The sequence below is a fragment of the Cetorhinus maximus genome, chromosome 13, assembly GCF_964194155.1.
Source record: "Cetorhinus maximus chromosome 13, sCetMax3.hap1.1, whole genome shotgun sequence".
Lineage (NCBI taxonomy): Eukaryota > Metazoa > Chordata > Chondrichthyes > Lamniformes > Cetorhinidae > Cetorhinus > Cetorhinus maximus.
In genome coordinates this window covers 17,962,281-17,976,944 of record NC_135891.1, presented here as the reverse complement: position 1 = coordinate 17,976,944, position 14,664 = coordinate 17,962,281, and positions in this window count along the sequence as shown.

Below are 14,664 nucleotides of genomic sequence, written 5' to 3'. Positions count from 1 at the left end.
GAGAAGTAGAAATGCGGTGAAATATTATACTGTTAAAGGGGGTGGGACAGGTGCAGCTGGATAGAAGGCCAGTGATAGGTGGGGGAAAAGGAGAGATTGCAAAAGATGTCATAAACGAAAGGTCGAAGGGGTGTTGGTGGTGGTGATGCTGGCTAAAAGAAGTGCTAATGGTGACATTAAGAGTAGAAAACAGAATGAGGAAGTGACAGATGGCCGTATGGGGATGGGGTGAGGGGAGGGGATGGTATGGGGAAAAAAATTGAAATAGGCTAAAAGGTGGGAATAAAACAATGACTGGAAATAAATTTTAAAAATAATAATAGAAATAGGTGGGGAAAAATATATATATATAAAATTTTTTAAATAAATATTGAAAAAAAGGGAGATCAAAAAAGAGGTGAGTATGGACGAGAGAGTTCATGAACTGAAGTTGTTGAACTCAATGAAGTCCAGAAGGCTGTAAAGTGCCTAGTTGGAAGATGAGGTGCTGTTCCTCCAGTTTGCGTTGAGCTTCACTGGAACATTGCAGCAGGCCAAGGATGGACATGTGGGCATGAGAGCAGGGTGGTGTGTTGAAATGGCAAGCGACAGGGAGGTCTGGTTCATGCTTGCAGACGGACCGAAGGTGTTCCACAAAGCAGTCACCCAGTCTGCGTTTGGTCTCTCCAATGTAGAGGAGACCGCATTGGGAGCAGCGAATGCAGTAGACTAAATTGAGGGAAGTGCAAGTGAAGCATTGCTTCACTTGAAAGGAGTGTTTGGGCCCTTGGACTGTGAGGAGGGGGGAAGTAAAGGGGCAGGTGTTGCACCTTCTGCGATTGCATGGGAAGGTGTCATGGGAGGGGGTTGAGGTGTAGGGGGTGATGGAGGAGTGGACCAGGGTGTCCCGGAGGGAAAGTCCCTACAGAATGCCGACAGCGGGGTTGAAGGGAAGATATGTTTGGTGGTGGCATCATGCTGGAGTTGGCGGAAATGACGGAGAATGATCCTTTGAATGCGGAGGCTGGTGAGGTGAAAAGTGAGGACAAGGGGGACCCTATCATGGTTCTGGGAGGGAGAGGAAGGTGTGAGGGCAGAGGCGCGGGAGATGGGTCAGACACGGTTGAGGGCCCTGTCAACCACCGTGGGTGGGAAACCTCAGTGGGTGGTGATCCAGCAGGCTGTTAACTAAATCTACACCTGAGGCCCAGGTGTATGATAGCATGACTGCGACACGATACAAAAAGGACAACATCGAAGCATGGGGACTGCAGTCAGGTGAAGAGGGACGGGGACTGGTCAGCTCCAAATCACAGGTAAGGACCAACTGCCTGGGTGATTGTAAGTTTCAGTCAAATCAGAAAGGGGTTTGCGCTGTGGTTTTGTTGGTTTAATAAACTAATGAATTTAATGTTGAGCCAAAACCTGTTTGTTGCGTGTATTTTGTTCATGTAATTCTGGAGTCCAAGAATCACCAAGGAGGAAGGCAACGGAACCCCTTACAGGAGTTCAGGACTGTAAAGGTTAATGTGGTTCAGGCGAAACAGTACAGCCCACATTATCACGTAGAGTGTCACATGGGAATAGTAAAGTGTTGTGGTGATTCTAGTAGAATTCGGCATGAAGATAGCACCTAGTCAGGACTGTATCCTGTACATATGTATATAGTTATGTGTTATTAATAAACAGTTATTTTTCAACCATGCAAGCCTCTAGACTTCTTCGTGAGACAACATAAAACCTTGCAACACATAAGATGTAGGTTAAATAATATTTTAGTTAATAAAATCAAATATTGGCTTTGTTCACTTGAGAGCACTCTTGCCACTGAAGGTTGTGGGTTTAAACCCCACTTGAGGATGAGCACTTCATCCAGGCTGACACTTCATTGCAGTATTGTGGGATTGCTGCACCATTGGAGGCATCATTGTTCAGGCAAGACATTAAATTGAAGTCCCATCTGTGTTGTTCAGGTGGATACAAAAGATCCCTGGTTGTATTTAAAGAAGTGCAGTTTTCTCAGTATTCTGGTCAATATTCTTCCCACAACCAGTGACAGATTAACTAGTTAATCCATCCGTTTTTCTGTGTGCAGATCTTAATAAACGTGCAATTCCAAAGTATGAAACCATTTTTAATTATACAGCAGCAAGATGTGTCATTTATGTAGCACAATCTGCCACATCTGTGCACAATAGCTGCTAACTTTGTATACCTAACACCAGTGACTGTCCTTGAAATGTAAAGTGGGTTGTGAAGCACTTTAAGATCATCCAAATTATTTTGTACTACACATAGCACTTAAATACAAAATAGAAATACGAAAATAAGATTTACAAAACAACAACTTATGTTTATACCTTTAATGTAATAAAATGTCCCAAGGCCATTTACAGCAGAGCTATAAGACAAAATATGACACTAGGCCACATAAAGAGAAATTGGGTCAGGGACCAAAATGATCAAAGAGGTAAATTTTAAGGAGCCTCTTAAAGGAGAAAAGCAAGATAGAGAGGCAGAGAGGTTTAGGAAGGGAATGAAGGTCCGACCACCAAGGAGCAATTAAAATTGGAGACACTCGAGAGGCCGGAGTTAGGTGAGAAGAGATATCTCAGAGAGTTGTGCGGCTGAAGGATATTACGGAGATAGGGAGGGTGAGGCCATGGAGGAATTTGAAAGCCATGATGAGAATATTAAAATCCAGAAGTTTCTTGACTGGATGTCAATGTGGGTCAGCGACCATAGTCAACGGGATGATGCGAGTTAGGACATGGGCAGCAGAGTTTTGGATGACCCCAAGTTTAAGGAGGGTGGAATCTGAGAGGCCAGCTGGGAGTGTGTTGGAGTAGTCAAGTCTAGAGGCAACAAATGCATGGTTGAGGATTTCAGCAGCGGATGAGCTGAGGCAGGGGCGAAGCCTGCCAATATTACGGAGGTGGAAATTGGTGGTCTAGTGATGGTGCGAATATGTATTTGGAAGCTCATCTCGAGGTCAAATATAACACCAAGTTTTCAAACAACCTTGAACAATTATGGATTTACCCAATTAATCCAGCATGGCAGCTTTAAAGATTATTTCTATACTTTCTAGCACAGTCTAATGCTTTTACCTGCATTTCGTACAATGGAAGAACTGCTGCTTGCTCCTAACTATTCATAATAAAGATAATGATTACACAACTGCCCATCCTGGGTTCACCATATACTAGGCCCTTGTAGATTGTATCTGAGTGCTTTATGTCTCTTCTAGTTCATACTAAAGCTGTGATGCAATTTCAAAGAGGCTTAAAGCTGTTTTGGACCACCTGGAATGTGGCTTTTTACAACTGTGCAGACACAACATGGTCGCAGACACCTGATACGGGGATAGCATCAAAGGATGTCATGCAAAGCGGTAATCTTTTGCTGTTGCTGCTTTTATGATGATTATACTGCAAGGGTGAAAGACAATAAGAGCAGGAAAATGCCAGGTCAGAACAATGCTTTGTTGCTGGGAAGGTTCAATCTGATAATACTTGCTTCCTTTGAAGTCTTAGCAAAAAACTTTTGACCCCACCCCCAACTCTCCCGCCTCATGGTCATATAAGCTTTCTGTGGGGCAAAATATATTGTAGAGTTCTTCAGTCCCATTGCATTTATTTGCAGAGTTTTGAATGCAGCATTATTTTGGCTTTGTGCATTAGTTCTCACTTTCTCCTCTTAAACTTCTTCAGTGTATTGTCTCAGCTATTGCTTCAGATGTCATTCTGCCAACTTGTTTCAGGTCTCCATTGAGCAACGCTCCTTTCTAGGAGAAATGTAGTTACCTCTACATTACTTCTACCCTGTCCTCTGCTCTCATCAACCTTCTTGCTTGCTGGGGGCTAATATTGACAACTTCCTTCCCCGACCTATTCACTCTAGTGGTGCCAATTATCCCATGGCAGCATGTGTCCACCTGTAGTATGGTTTGTTTCACACATATTAATCAGCAGATTTCACTGACATAAGCATTTTAACCCTGTCATTGCTGAACTTAGTGCTATTTTTAGCAAAGTATTTACTTGTAAAGAGGGAATATTACTTATCGTGGTACAGTTAAAATCTTTGGCCTTGAAGTTATGCTTTGTAATAATGGTATACAGTATGAAACACCATCATTCTTAATGGAGGTGCTAACAAATTCAAAATAATGTTAAAATAGCAGGCAAAGCAATTTCATACAAGAACATTAAATAGCACAGTGTAATTTCAAAGCTTCAAATTTTAAGTTATAGTGATTATTTGACTACATTAAGCAAAGAAGGTCCTGATGCATATTTTTAAAGTTTATTTTGTATAGGAAATGGGTGTATATTAGATCCTTAGTTAATCAGGAGAACAGCTCAGATCAAGAAAGGTTCGGGTAGACCAGGATAATGAATCTTCAGATGCTCTTATCGAATTGTTTGCTTTTCTGACATCCATCTTTTTGCTGATGCCCAGCACAACTATAAACACAGCAAAATAAATACATTTACATTAATTGATAACCAGCTTACCGTGATGGTAAACAAATGATCTTTCCCTACTAATAATTAACTAGATTTAATTCAATGTGCAGTGTCGATTGATGGATTGATGTGCCCTCAATAAGGAAGCAGAGATTAGAGTCAGATTGGGGTTGCTGCAGTTGACTGGGTTGAGCTAAAAGATTCATTCATTGTTCCTGGTGCTGATTGCTACCCAATAATCTTTTCTTGAAATCTGTGGGAACAGAGTGGATCTCAATTACATTATATGGCTAATAGTGTAGTCACATATATGAAGAATGGCAATCAGGTCAAAGTACCTGGCAGATGAAGTTTAATGTCAACAAATAATATTGTTCTGCATACTAACATCAAGCATGTATACCGTGCATGTTTCTGAACTAAAGTCTATTAAGTAGGAAAGAGACCGAGGTGTTATAGCACGAGAATCTCTAAAGCAAATAGAGGATTGGATTGTACTGCTAGGGTGGTTTAATATGAAATAAAAATTATATAGTTCCCTTGAACAAGTCCTTGATTAGACCTCATCTAGAATATTGAGTCCAGTCTAGTCCCCTCACAAGGTGAGTGAGGAAGAATTCTGAAGAAAATTGCAATGAAGGCTACTGGACTGATACTTAGTTTAAAAGCTATTAGTTACTATGCAGGAAATCATGGATGAAATGAGAGTAGAGAGAGCATGAGGAGAGAGAGTAACTAAAGAAAAACATGGCTTAAGGGCTAAGGCAGGAGTAACCTGAGGGGAGGCTTGGCCTATTGGGCAAGAAGTATGCAGTGAGGCAGCCGCATAGATGGCCTCAATACGTAAACAACTTACATAAACAAAGTTAGATGTAGTCGCTAGGTAGTGCAGAACTTGAGTATTGCTGAGAGAAGAAACATGATGTTAAAGCTTTTCGTCTTGCACTTATCAGAACAGACGCAAGAGTTAAAATTTGAAATTTAATATTCTTGCATCTGACCTGATGAGTGCAAGATGAAAAGCTTCATGGGCAGAATGTTCTGCCTGTCGGGCGGGCAGGCCCGACCCAATCTCCGGCGGGCGGGGAGCCGATCCCCGCCAACGACCGAGCAGCAGCGCCATTTTACGTGGGCGGGCCAATTAAGGCGGGCCCTGTGCGGGCAGGGGGATTCCCTAAAAGCGAGAGTGCGCTCTTTTGCACATGCGCACGAAAGAGCACACTCATCTCCCTGAGGCTAAGTGCAGCCTCAGGGAGATCGCTTCCACTTTGAAAAATATTAAAAATAGGAAAAAGAAAATTCCCTAACATGTCCCACTCGTGTGACAATGTCACATGAGATGGGACATGTTCATAATTTACAGAATAAATTTATTAAAATTTTTTAAACCCTACATGAAACCTCATCCCGCCGCTGGATGAGGTTTCATGTTTTCTCTATTTGTCGCGGGGGCTCCTGGCTGACCTGCCAACCTTAAGGGTGGACGGGCAGGTCCTTTAATTGTTTAAATGATCCTGTCAATGGCCTCAATTGGTCATTGACAGGTCGGCGGGCCTGCAGCTGATTTTGCTGCACCCCCGCCTTCCTGAAAATTTAAATAGGGCGGGATGACGTCGGGGGTTCCGCCCAACATTCCGTCCAGCATCATTGTACGCGTCAGCGAGTGGGCCCCGCCCCCTGCTCACCAACAGCAAAATTCTGCCCCATGTCTCTTCTTTCAGCAATATTCAAATTAGATGTCAGGAGGTTGTTCTTTACACAAAGGATCATCATCCTTTAGAACAAGTTGCAGGCTTGTGCAGTAATTGCAGATTTACTGCATGATTCAAAAGGGAGCTGGAGGGGTTCCTGGCTGTGGCTGATACCACTCTGTTGAAATGGTAGGTGGCATATTGGATGAAGTGACTTATGATCACTGTTTTCTCCTGGAACTTGTTTTGATCACATTCAGGGGCTTGGGAGGAATTTCCCAGACCATCCAGGGCAAAGCAGCCCGCTTGATTGGCACCACATCCATAAACATTCACTCCCTCCACCACCAATGCACAGTAGCAGCAATGTCTACCATCTACAAGATGCACTGCAGGAATTCACCAAGGATCCTTAAACAGCACTTTCCAAACCCACTACCACTACCATCTAGGAGGACAAGGGCAGCAGATAGATGGGAACACCACCACCTGGAAGTCCCCCTCCAAGCCACTCACCATTCTTACTTGGAAATATATCATCGTTCCTTCACTGTCACTGGGTCAAAATCCTGGAACTCCCTCCCTAACAGCACTGTGGGTTTACCTATACCACATGCACTGCAACGGTTCAAGAAGGCAGCTCACCATCACCTTCTCAAGGGCAATTAGGGATGGGCAATAAATGCTGGCCTAGCCAGAAAAGCCCACATCCCATGAAAGAATTTTTAAAAAACTTCTTCTTACAATGAAGCCTAAACCTCATGAGCTCTACCCACTAACCTAGTCTATAAAAGGAATGTCCAGTTTTCTTGTGGCCATTTCATCTGTTTAGTTATCTTCTCAATGAAATAAAGAACCCCTCTATATCCCTTTCTTCAAACTTCAGAACAGCTAGCACAAATTTAAACATTTCCCCACTGGGTTTTAGGTTTCAAGGTTTTTCATCATCAGAACCTTCCTCAGCATCTGAGAATTTTTTTTTAAAGTCCAGCTTTTTAAGCCAGTTATTCTCTTTCTCTTTCCTTCTCCCTCTCTTCCATTGCTAACTTTTCCAAATGGAGATCGCGTTCTCGTATTTCCATTTCTCTTTGAAATACTCTCCCTTTTTCTCTTTCTTTATCTTTCTCTGCCCTTTGTTTTTCTGCTGCCTCTAGTTCAAGTTTCTTCATTTTCATTGCTTGTTCAAATTCAAGCTTCTTCACTTGTAACTGAAGTCTCACCACCTCCAGGTGTGACTCACTGATGTCTGGTATCACTTCCAACTTCAAATGTTCTACTATCACTTCAACTATGTCTGCTCAGGATCTTCTATGTTTCAATCAAATTGCCCCTTACTCTTCTAAACTCCAATGGATACCAACCTAGCCTGTCCAACTTTTCCTTATAAGACAACCTGCCCTTTCCAGGTGTTAGTCTAGGAAACCTTCTCTGAACTTCTTCCAAAACACTTACATCCTTCCTTAAATAAGAAGGTCAATACTGTGCATGGTACTCCAGATTGAGCTCACCAATGCCCTGCATAAGCTCTCTACTTATGGATTCAATTCCTCTAGCCATAAATTATAACATTCCATTAGTTTTCCTACTTACTTGCAGCACCTGCATACTAACCTTTTGCTATTCATGCACTAGGACACCCAGATCCCTCTGTACTGCCGGGCTCTGCAATCCCTCACCATTCAGATAACATGCTTCTTTTTTATTCTTCCTGCTAAAATGGGCAATTTCACATTTTTCCACATTATACTCCATTTGCCAGATCTTTACCCACTCATTTAACCTATCTATATCCATTTGTAGCCTCCTTATGTCCTCTTCACAACTTACTTTCTTACCTATCTTTGTATCCTCATCAAATTTAGCAAACATACTTTTTGTCCCTTCATCCAATATGAATTGTAAAAAGTTGAGACCCCAGCGCTGATTCCTGTGGCACACCACTCATTAGATCTTGCCAACCAGAAAATGACCCATTTATGCCTACTCTATGTTTTCTGTTAGCTAGCAATCTTCTTTTTTTTATTCATTCATGGGATGTGGTTGTCACTGGCTAGGCCAGCATTTTTTGCCCATCTCTAATTGCCCTTCAGAAGGTGGTGGTGAGCTGCCTTCTTGAACTGCTGCAGTCCATGTGATGTAGGTATGCCCAAAGTGGTGTTAGGGAGGGAGTTCCAGGATTTTGACCCAGCAACAGTAAAGGAACAGTGATGTATTTCCAAGTCAGGATGGTGAGTGGTTTGGAAGGAACTTCCCATGTGTCTGCTGCCCTTGTCCTTCTAGATGGCAGTGGTCATGGGTTTGGAAGGTGCTGTCTGAAGAGGTTTGGTGAGTTCCTACAGTACACCTTGTAGATGGTAAACACTGCTGCCACTGTATGTGGTGGTGAAGGGAGTGAATGTTTGTGGAAAGGGGCCAATCAAGTGGGCTGCTTTGTCCTGGATGGTGTCAAGCTTCTTGAGTGTTGTTGGAGCTGCGCTCATTCAGGCATGTGGAGAGTATTCCATCACACTCCTGACTTGTGCCTTGTAGATGGTAGACAAGCTTTGGGGAGTCAGGAGGTGAGTTACTTACCGTAGGATTACTAGCCACTGACCTGCTCTTGTAGCCACAGTATTTATATGGCTAGTCCAGTTCAGCTTCTGGTCAATGGTAACTCCCAGGCTGTTGATATTGGGGGATTCAGTGATGGTAAAGCCATTAAATATCAAGGGGTGATGGTTAAATTCTCTCTTGTTGGAGATGGTCATCGCCTGGCACTTGTGTGGCGTGAATATCACTTGCTACTTGTCAGCCCAAGACTGGACATTGTCCACGTCTTGCTGCATTTGGACATAGGCTGCTTCAGTATCCAAGGATTCACGAGCTGTGCTGAACATTGTGGAATCATCAGCGAGCATCCTCACTTCTGACCTTATGATTGAAGGAAGGTCATTGATGAAGCAGTTGAATATGGTTGGGCTGAGGATACTACCCTGAGGAACTCCTGCAGTGATGTCCTGGAACTGAGATGACTGACCAACAACTACAACTATCTTCCTTTGTACTAGGTGTGCCTCCAACCAGCGGAGAGTTTTCCTCCTGATTCCCATTGACTCCAGTGAGTTGTTTAATTGTCCACCACCATTCATGACTGGATGGGGCAGGATTGTAGAGCTTAGATCTGATTCATTGGTTGTGGAATCGCTTAGTTCTGTCTATGACTTACTGTTTATGCCATTTGGCACGCAAGTAGTCCTGTGTTATAGCTTCACCAGGTTGACACCTCATTTTTGGTTATTCCTCACGCTGTTCCTGGCATGCCCTCCTGCACTCTTCATTGAACCAAGGTGATCCCCTGGCTTGATGGTAATGGTAGAGTGGCCGATATGCCGTGCCATGAGGTTACAGATTATGTTTGAGTACAATTCTGCTGCTGCTGATGGCCCACAGCACCTCATGGTTGCCCAGTCTTGAGTTGCTAGGACTGTTTGAAATTTGTCCCATTTAGCACTGTGGTAGTGCCACACAAAATGATGGAGGGTATCCTCAATGTGAAGACAGGACTTCATCTGAAAAGTAATGTGAGGTGCTCACCCCTACTGAATCTGTCATGGACAGATGCATCTGCGGCAGGCAGGTCGGTGAGGATGAGGTCAAGTATGTTTTTCCCTCACCACCTGCCGCAGACCCAGTCTAGCAGTTATGACCTTTAGGACTTGGCTAGCTCTGTCAGCAGTGATGTTATCCAGCCATGTTTGATGATGGACATTGAAGTCCCCCATCCAGAGTACATTTTGCGCCCTTGTCACCCTCAGCGCTTCCTCCAAATGGTATTCAACATGGAGGAGCACTGATTCATCAGCTGAGGGAGGGCGGTACGTGGTAATCAGCAAGAGGTTTCCTTGCCCATGTTTGACCTGATGCCATGAGACTTCATTAGATCCGGAATCAATGTTGAGGGCTCCCAGGGCACCTCCCTCCCGACTGTATACCACTGTGCCGCCACCTCTCCTGGATCTGTCCTGTCAGTGGGACAGGATATACTCAGGGATGGTGATGATGGTGTCTGGGACATTGTAAGGTATGTTTCCCTGAGCATGACTATGCCAGGCTGTTGCTTGACTAGTCTGTGAGACAGCTCTCCCAATTTTGGCACTAGCCCCTGGATTTAATCAAGGAGGACTTTGCAGGGTCGGCAGGGCTGAGTTTGCAGTTGTCATTTCCAGTGCCTTGGTCAATGTTGGGTAATCCAACTGCTTCCATTCCTTTTTTTAGGCTTTTTAGCAGCTTGGTACAACTGACTGGTTTGCTAGGCCATTTCTGAAGCAATCGCATTGCTGTGGGTCTGGAGTCACACGTAGGCCAGACCAGGTAAGGGCAGCAAATTTCCTCCTGAAGGGGCATTAGTGAACCAGATGGGTTTTCATAGTCAACTTTAGACTTTTAATTCCAGATTTTTATTGAATTCAAATTTCACTATCTGCTTCAGTGGGATTCAAACTCAGGTCCCCAGAGCATTAACCCAGGTCTCTGGATTACTAGTCCAGTGACAATATCACTGTGCCATCTCATCCCCTATAATGGCATACTATCCATGCCAATATGTTACTCCCTACAACGAGCTTTTATTTCCCGCAATAGCCTTTGATGTGGCACCTTATCAAATGCCTTCTGGAAATCTAAGTACAGTACATCCACCAATTCCCCTTTATCCACAGCATTTGTTACTTCTTCAAAGAGCTCCAATAAATTGGTTAAACATGATTTACCTCTCTCAAAAACATGTTGACTCTGCCTGATTACCATGAATTTGTCTAAGTGCCCTGCTATAATGTCTTTAATAATAGCTTCTGACATTTTCCCTATTAAAGATGTTAAGCTACCTGGCCTGTAGGTTTCTGCTTTCTGCCTCCCTTCCTTTTTGAATAATGGAGTTACATTTGCTATTTTCCAATCTGATGGAACCTTCCCCGAATCTAGGGAATTTTATAAAATTAAAACCAAGCATCAACTATCTCACTAGCCACTTCCCTTAAGTCCCTAGGATGAAGTCCATCAGGAACCAGGGACTTGTCAGCCCACATCTCCAACAATTTGCTCAGTACCATCCCAGAAATCACTTCCCTGGTGATTGTAATTTTCTTGAGTTCCTCCCTTCTTTCCAATTCCTGATTTACAGCTATTTCTGGGATGTTACTTGTATCCTCTGTAGAGAAGACCGATGCAAAATACCTGTTCAATTCATCTGCCATCTCCTTATTTTCCATTATTAATTCCCTAGACTCACTTTCTATCCGATCAACGCTCACTTTGTTAACATTTTCTTTTTAAATATCTATTTTAAAAATCTTACTGTATGTTTTTACATTTCTAGCTAGCTTTCTCATACTCTAATTTTCCCTCCTTATTAATCTTTTAGTCATTCTTTGCTGTGTTTTATATTCTGTCCAATATTCTGACCTGCCACCCATCCTTGAGCAATTATATGCTTTTTCTTTAAGTTTGACACTATCCTTAACTTTTTAAATTAACCACTGATGGTGGATCCTCCCCTTGAAATTTTTCTATCTTGTTGGAATGTGTATTCTGAAATATCCCCTTTAATATATGTTACTGCATCTCCATTGACCTATCCCTTAACCTAATTTTGCCAGTTCACTTTAGTTAGCTCTGCTTTCATACCCTCATAATTGCCTTTATTTAATTTTAAAATACTCGTCTCATACCCACTCTTCTCTCCCTCAAACTGAATGTAAAATTCAATCATATTATGATTGCAGCTACTTAGGGGTGCTTTCACTATGAGGCAATTAATTAATCCTATCTCATTGCACAATACCAGCTCTAGTATAGCCTGCCCACTGGTTGGCTCCCAAACGTGCTGTTCTAAGAAACTACCCCTAAACATTCTATGAACTCCTCATCTAGGCTACCTTTGCCCATCTGATTTTTTCTAGTCTATATGTAGATTTCCAGAAGGCATTTGATAAGGTGCCACATCAAAGGTTATTACAGGAAATAAAAGCTCATGGTGTAGAGAGTTGGCAAAAATAGAATGCCATTATAGGGGAGGAGATGCTGTAGTGGTATTGCTGCTGGATTATTAATTCAGAGACCCAGGGTAATGTTCTGGGGACCTGGGTTCAAATCCCACCACAGCAAATGGTGAATTTTGAATTCACTAAAGATCTGGATTTAAAAGTCTAATGATAACTGTGAAACTATTGCCGATTGCTATAAAAACCCATCTGGTTCACTAATGCCCCTATATTTCTTCCTTTATACTCCATCCTGCCATGTGGGTACTGATGGGGCCTGTACACCACTCCCACAAGTAACTTCCTGTCTACATCATTTCACATCTCTACCCAAACCACTTCGACATCCCAGTTTCCTGAACTGAGGTCGCCCATCTCTATTGTGCCAATACCATAATTAATTAACAGAGCCACCCCTCCACCTTTTTCTAGCTCCCTGTCCTTCCTAAATGCCATGTACCCTTCAATATTCAGGCCCCAGTCTATGTCATCCTGCAGCCATGTCTCTGATGCCTATCAGGTCATACTTAGTTATTTCTACTTGAGCTATCAGTTCAAATTCAGATACAGAGCCTTTAGTTTTGTCCTTTTATTATTTTTGTAACCTTTAGCCTTATCTGCTGATTTATTCTTAGATTTTTGTATTCTCTATCCCTTCTTCACGATCCATTTATCATTTCCCATTTTAGTACATTTCTCTCTTGCTTTGTCTCTACTCTTTGATTTACCACATCTTCCCAAATTTGATCCCTTGCCCCACTATCTAGTTTAAAATTCTCTTCACTTCCCTAGTCATGCAGCTTGCCCAGAGCACCGGCCCCAGCACAGTTCAGGTGTAGACTATCCCAATGGTACATCCCCCGCTTTCCCCAGTACTGGTGTGAGTGCCCCACGAATCGGAACCCATTTCTACCACACCAGCCTTTGGGCCACGCATTCATTTCTCTAATCTTCTTTGCCCTGCGCCAATTTGTACCTGACATGGGAAGATTCACTATTGGATCTACTGATGGGGAATGAACCAGAGCATGTAAGAGAAGTAAAAGTAAGGGAACATCCAGACAGTGATGCCCATAATATTAATACATTTTCAGAAGATGATAGAAAAGGACATAAGAATGATTGAAATCAGGTTAATAGATTGGAGAAAAGCTGATTTTGAGGGGGTCAGAATAGAACTTGGGAAAATAAAATGGCCAACTATATTGGCAAACAATGGTGAAACACTTAAAATGGTGTTTTGAAGAGTGCAGGGAAAATAGCTTCTGCTAAAAGGATAGAACAAGTTAAACATTAGTCAGACAGCATAGACGGATAAAGATATAAGGGAACAATTGTTATTCAGAGTGGCAGAAAGTGGGAAGGGTGTTCCACATGGATCAATGCTGGGACCATTGTTTACAACTTACATTAGTGATTTGGATTTTGGAATCAAAAACACAATTTCCAAATTTGCCAATGATGCCAAATTGGGGGCGGGATGGGGAGGGTGGCAGTCGGGGGAGATATTCAATGCTGAAGAGGACTGCAACAAATTACAGGACATTAATAAACTTGCAGAATGGGTACACAATTGGCAAATGAAGTTCGACACAGCTAATTGTAAGGTAGCAGATTTTGTTAAGAAGGAGGTCACTTGTTACTTGTTCAGGAAAGGATTGGTCGGCTGGGTCTCTTTTCTCCTGAAGAAAGAATGCTAAGGAGTGACCTAATAGAGGTCTTTAGGTTTTGATAGAGTGTATGCAGAGAGAATGTTTCCACTTGTGAGGAAGAGCATAACATCAAGATAATCACCAAGAAATCCAATAGGGAATTCAAAAGAAACTTATTTCCCTAAACTGTGGTGAGAATGTGGAAATTTCTACCACAGGGAGTGGTTGAATCTCATAGTATAGATGCATTTAAGGAGGAGACAAGCATATGAAAGGGAAGGAAATAGATTGCTATGATGATAGATGTAGATGAAGAAAGATGGGAAAAGGCTCAAGTGGAGCATAAACAGTATGGGCTAGTTGTGTCAAATGGCCTGTTGCCGTGCAGTATATGCTATGTAATCCAATACCGTGAGCTCCTTCAGTTATGGGCCAAAGAAAAATAATTAAAACTTAACTAGTGCTGTGTGATTGGTTCCAAATCTACATCACTGACAGCTCATTTTAAAATCTGCATGGTGAGGTACTCAAAGTCAAAGATATTCCAGAATAAAAAAATGGAACTCTTCTGCTCAACTTTGGGCAGAATTTTACAGCTCCGTTTTGGTGGGGACGGGGCCGTAAAATGCGACGAGCTATTATAAACCCCATTGACTTCAGCGGGAATGTAAAGTCCCACTGCTGTAAAATTCTGCCCTAAAGAGTCTGTTTGGGGAATCAGGTTGAAAAGAAGCAATCAGTTTGAAACTCTTGAGAAAGAGAGAAAATTGATTTGAATTTCCAACAGGCAACATATACTAGGCTCCCAGAGTGGTAAGAAATTCAGTAAAAAGGATCACGGAGTGGGGCAGGA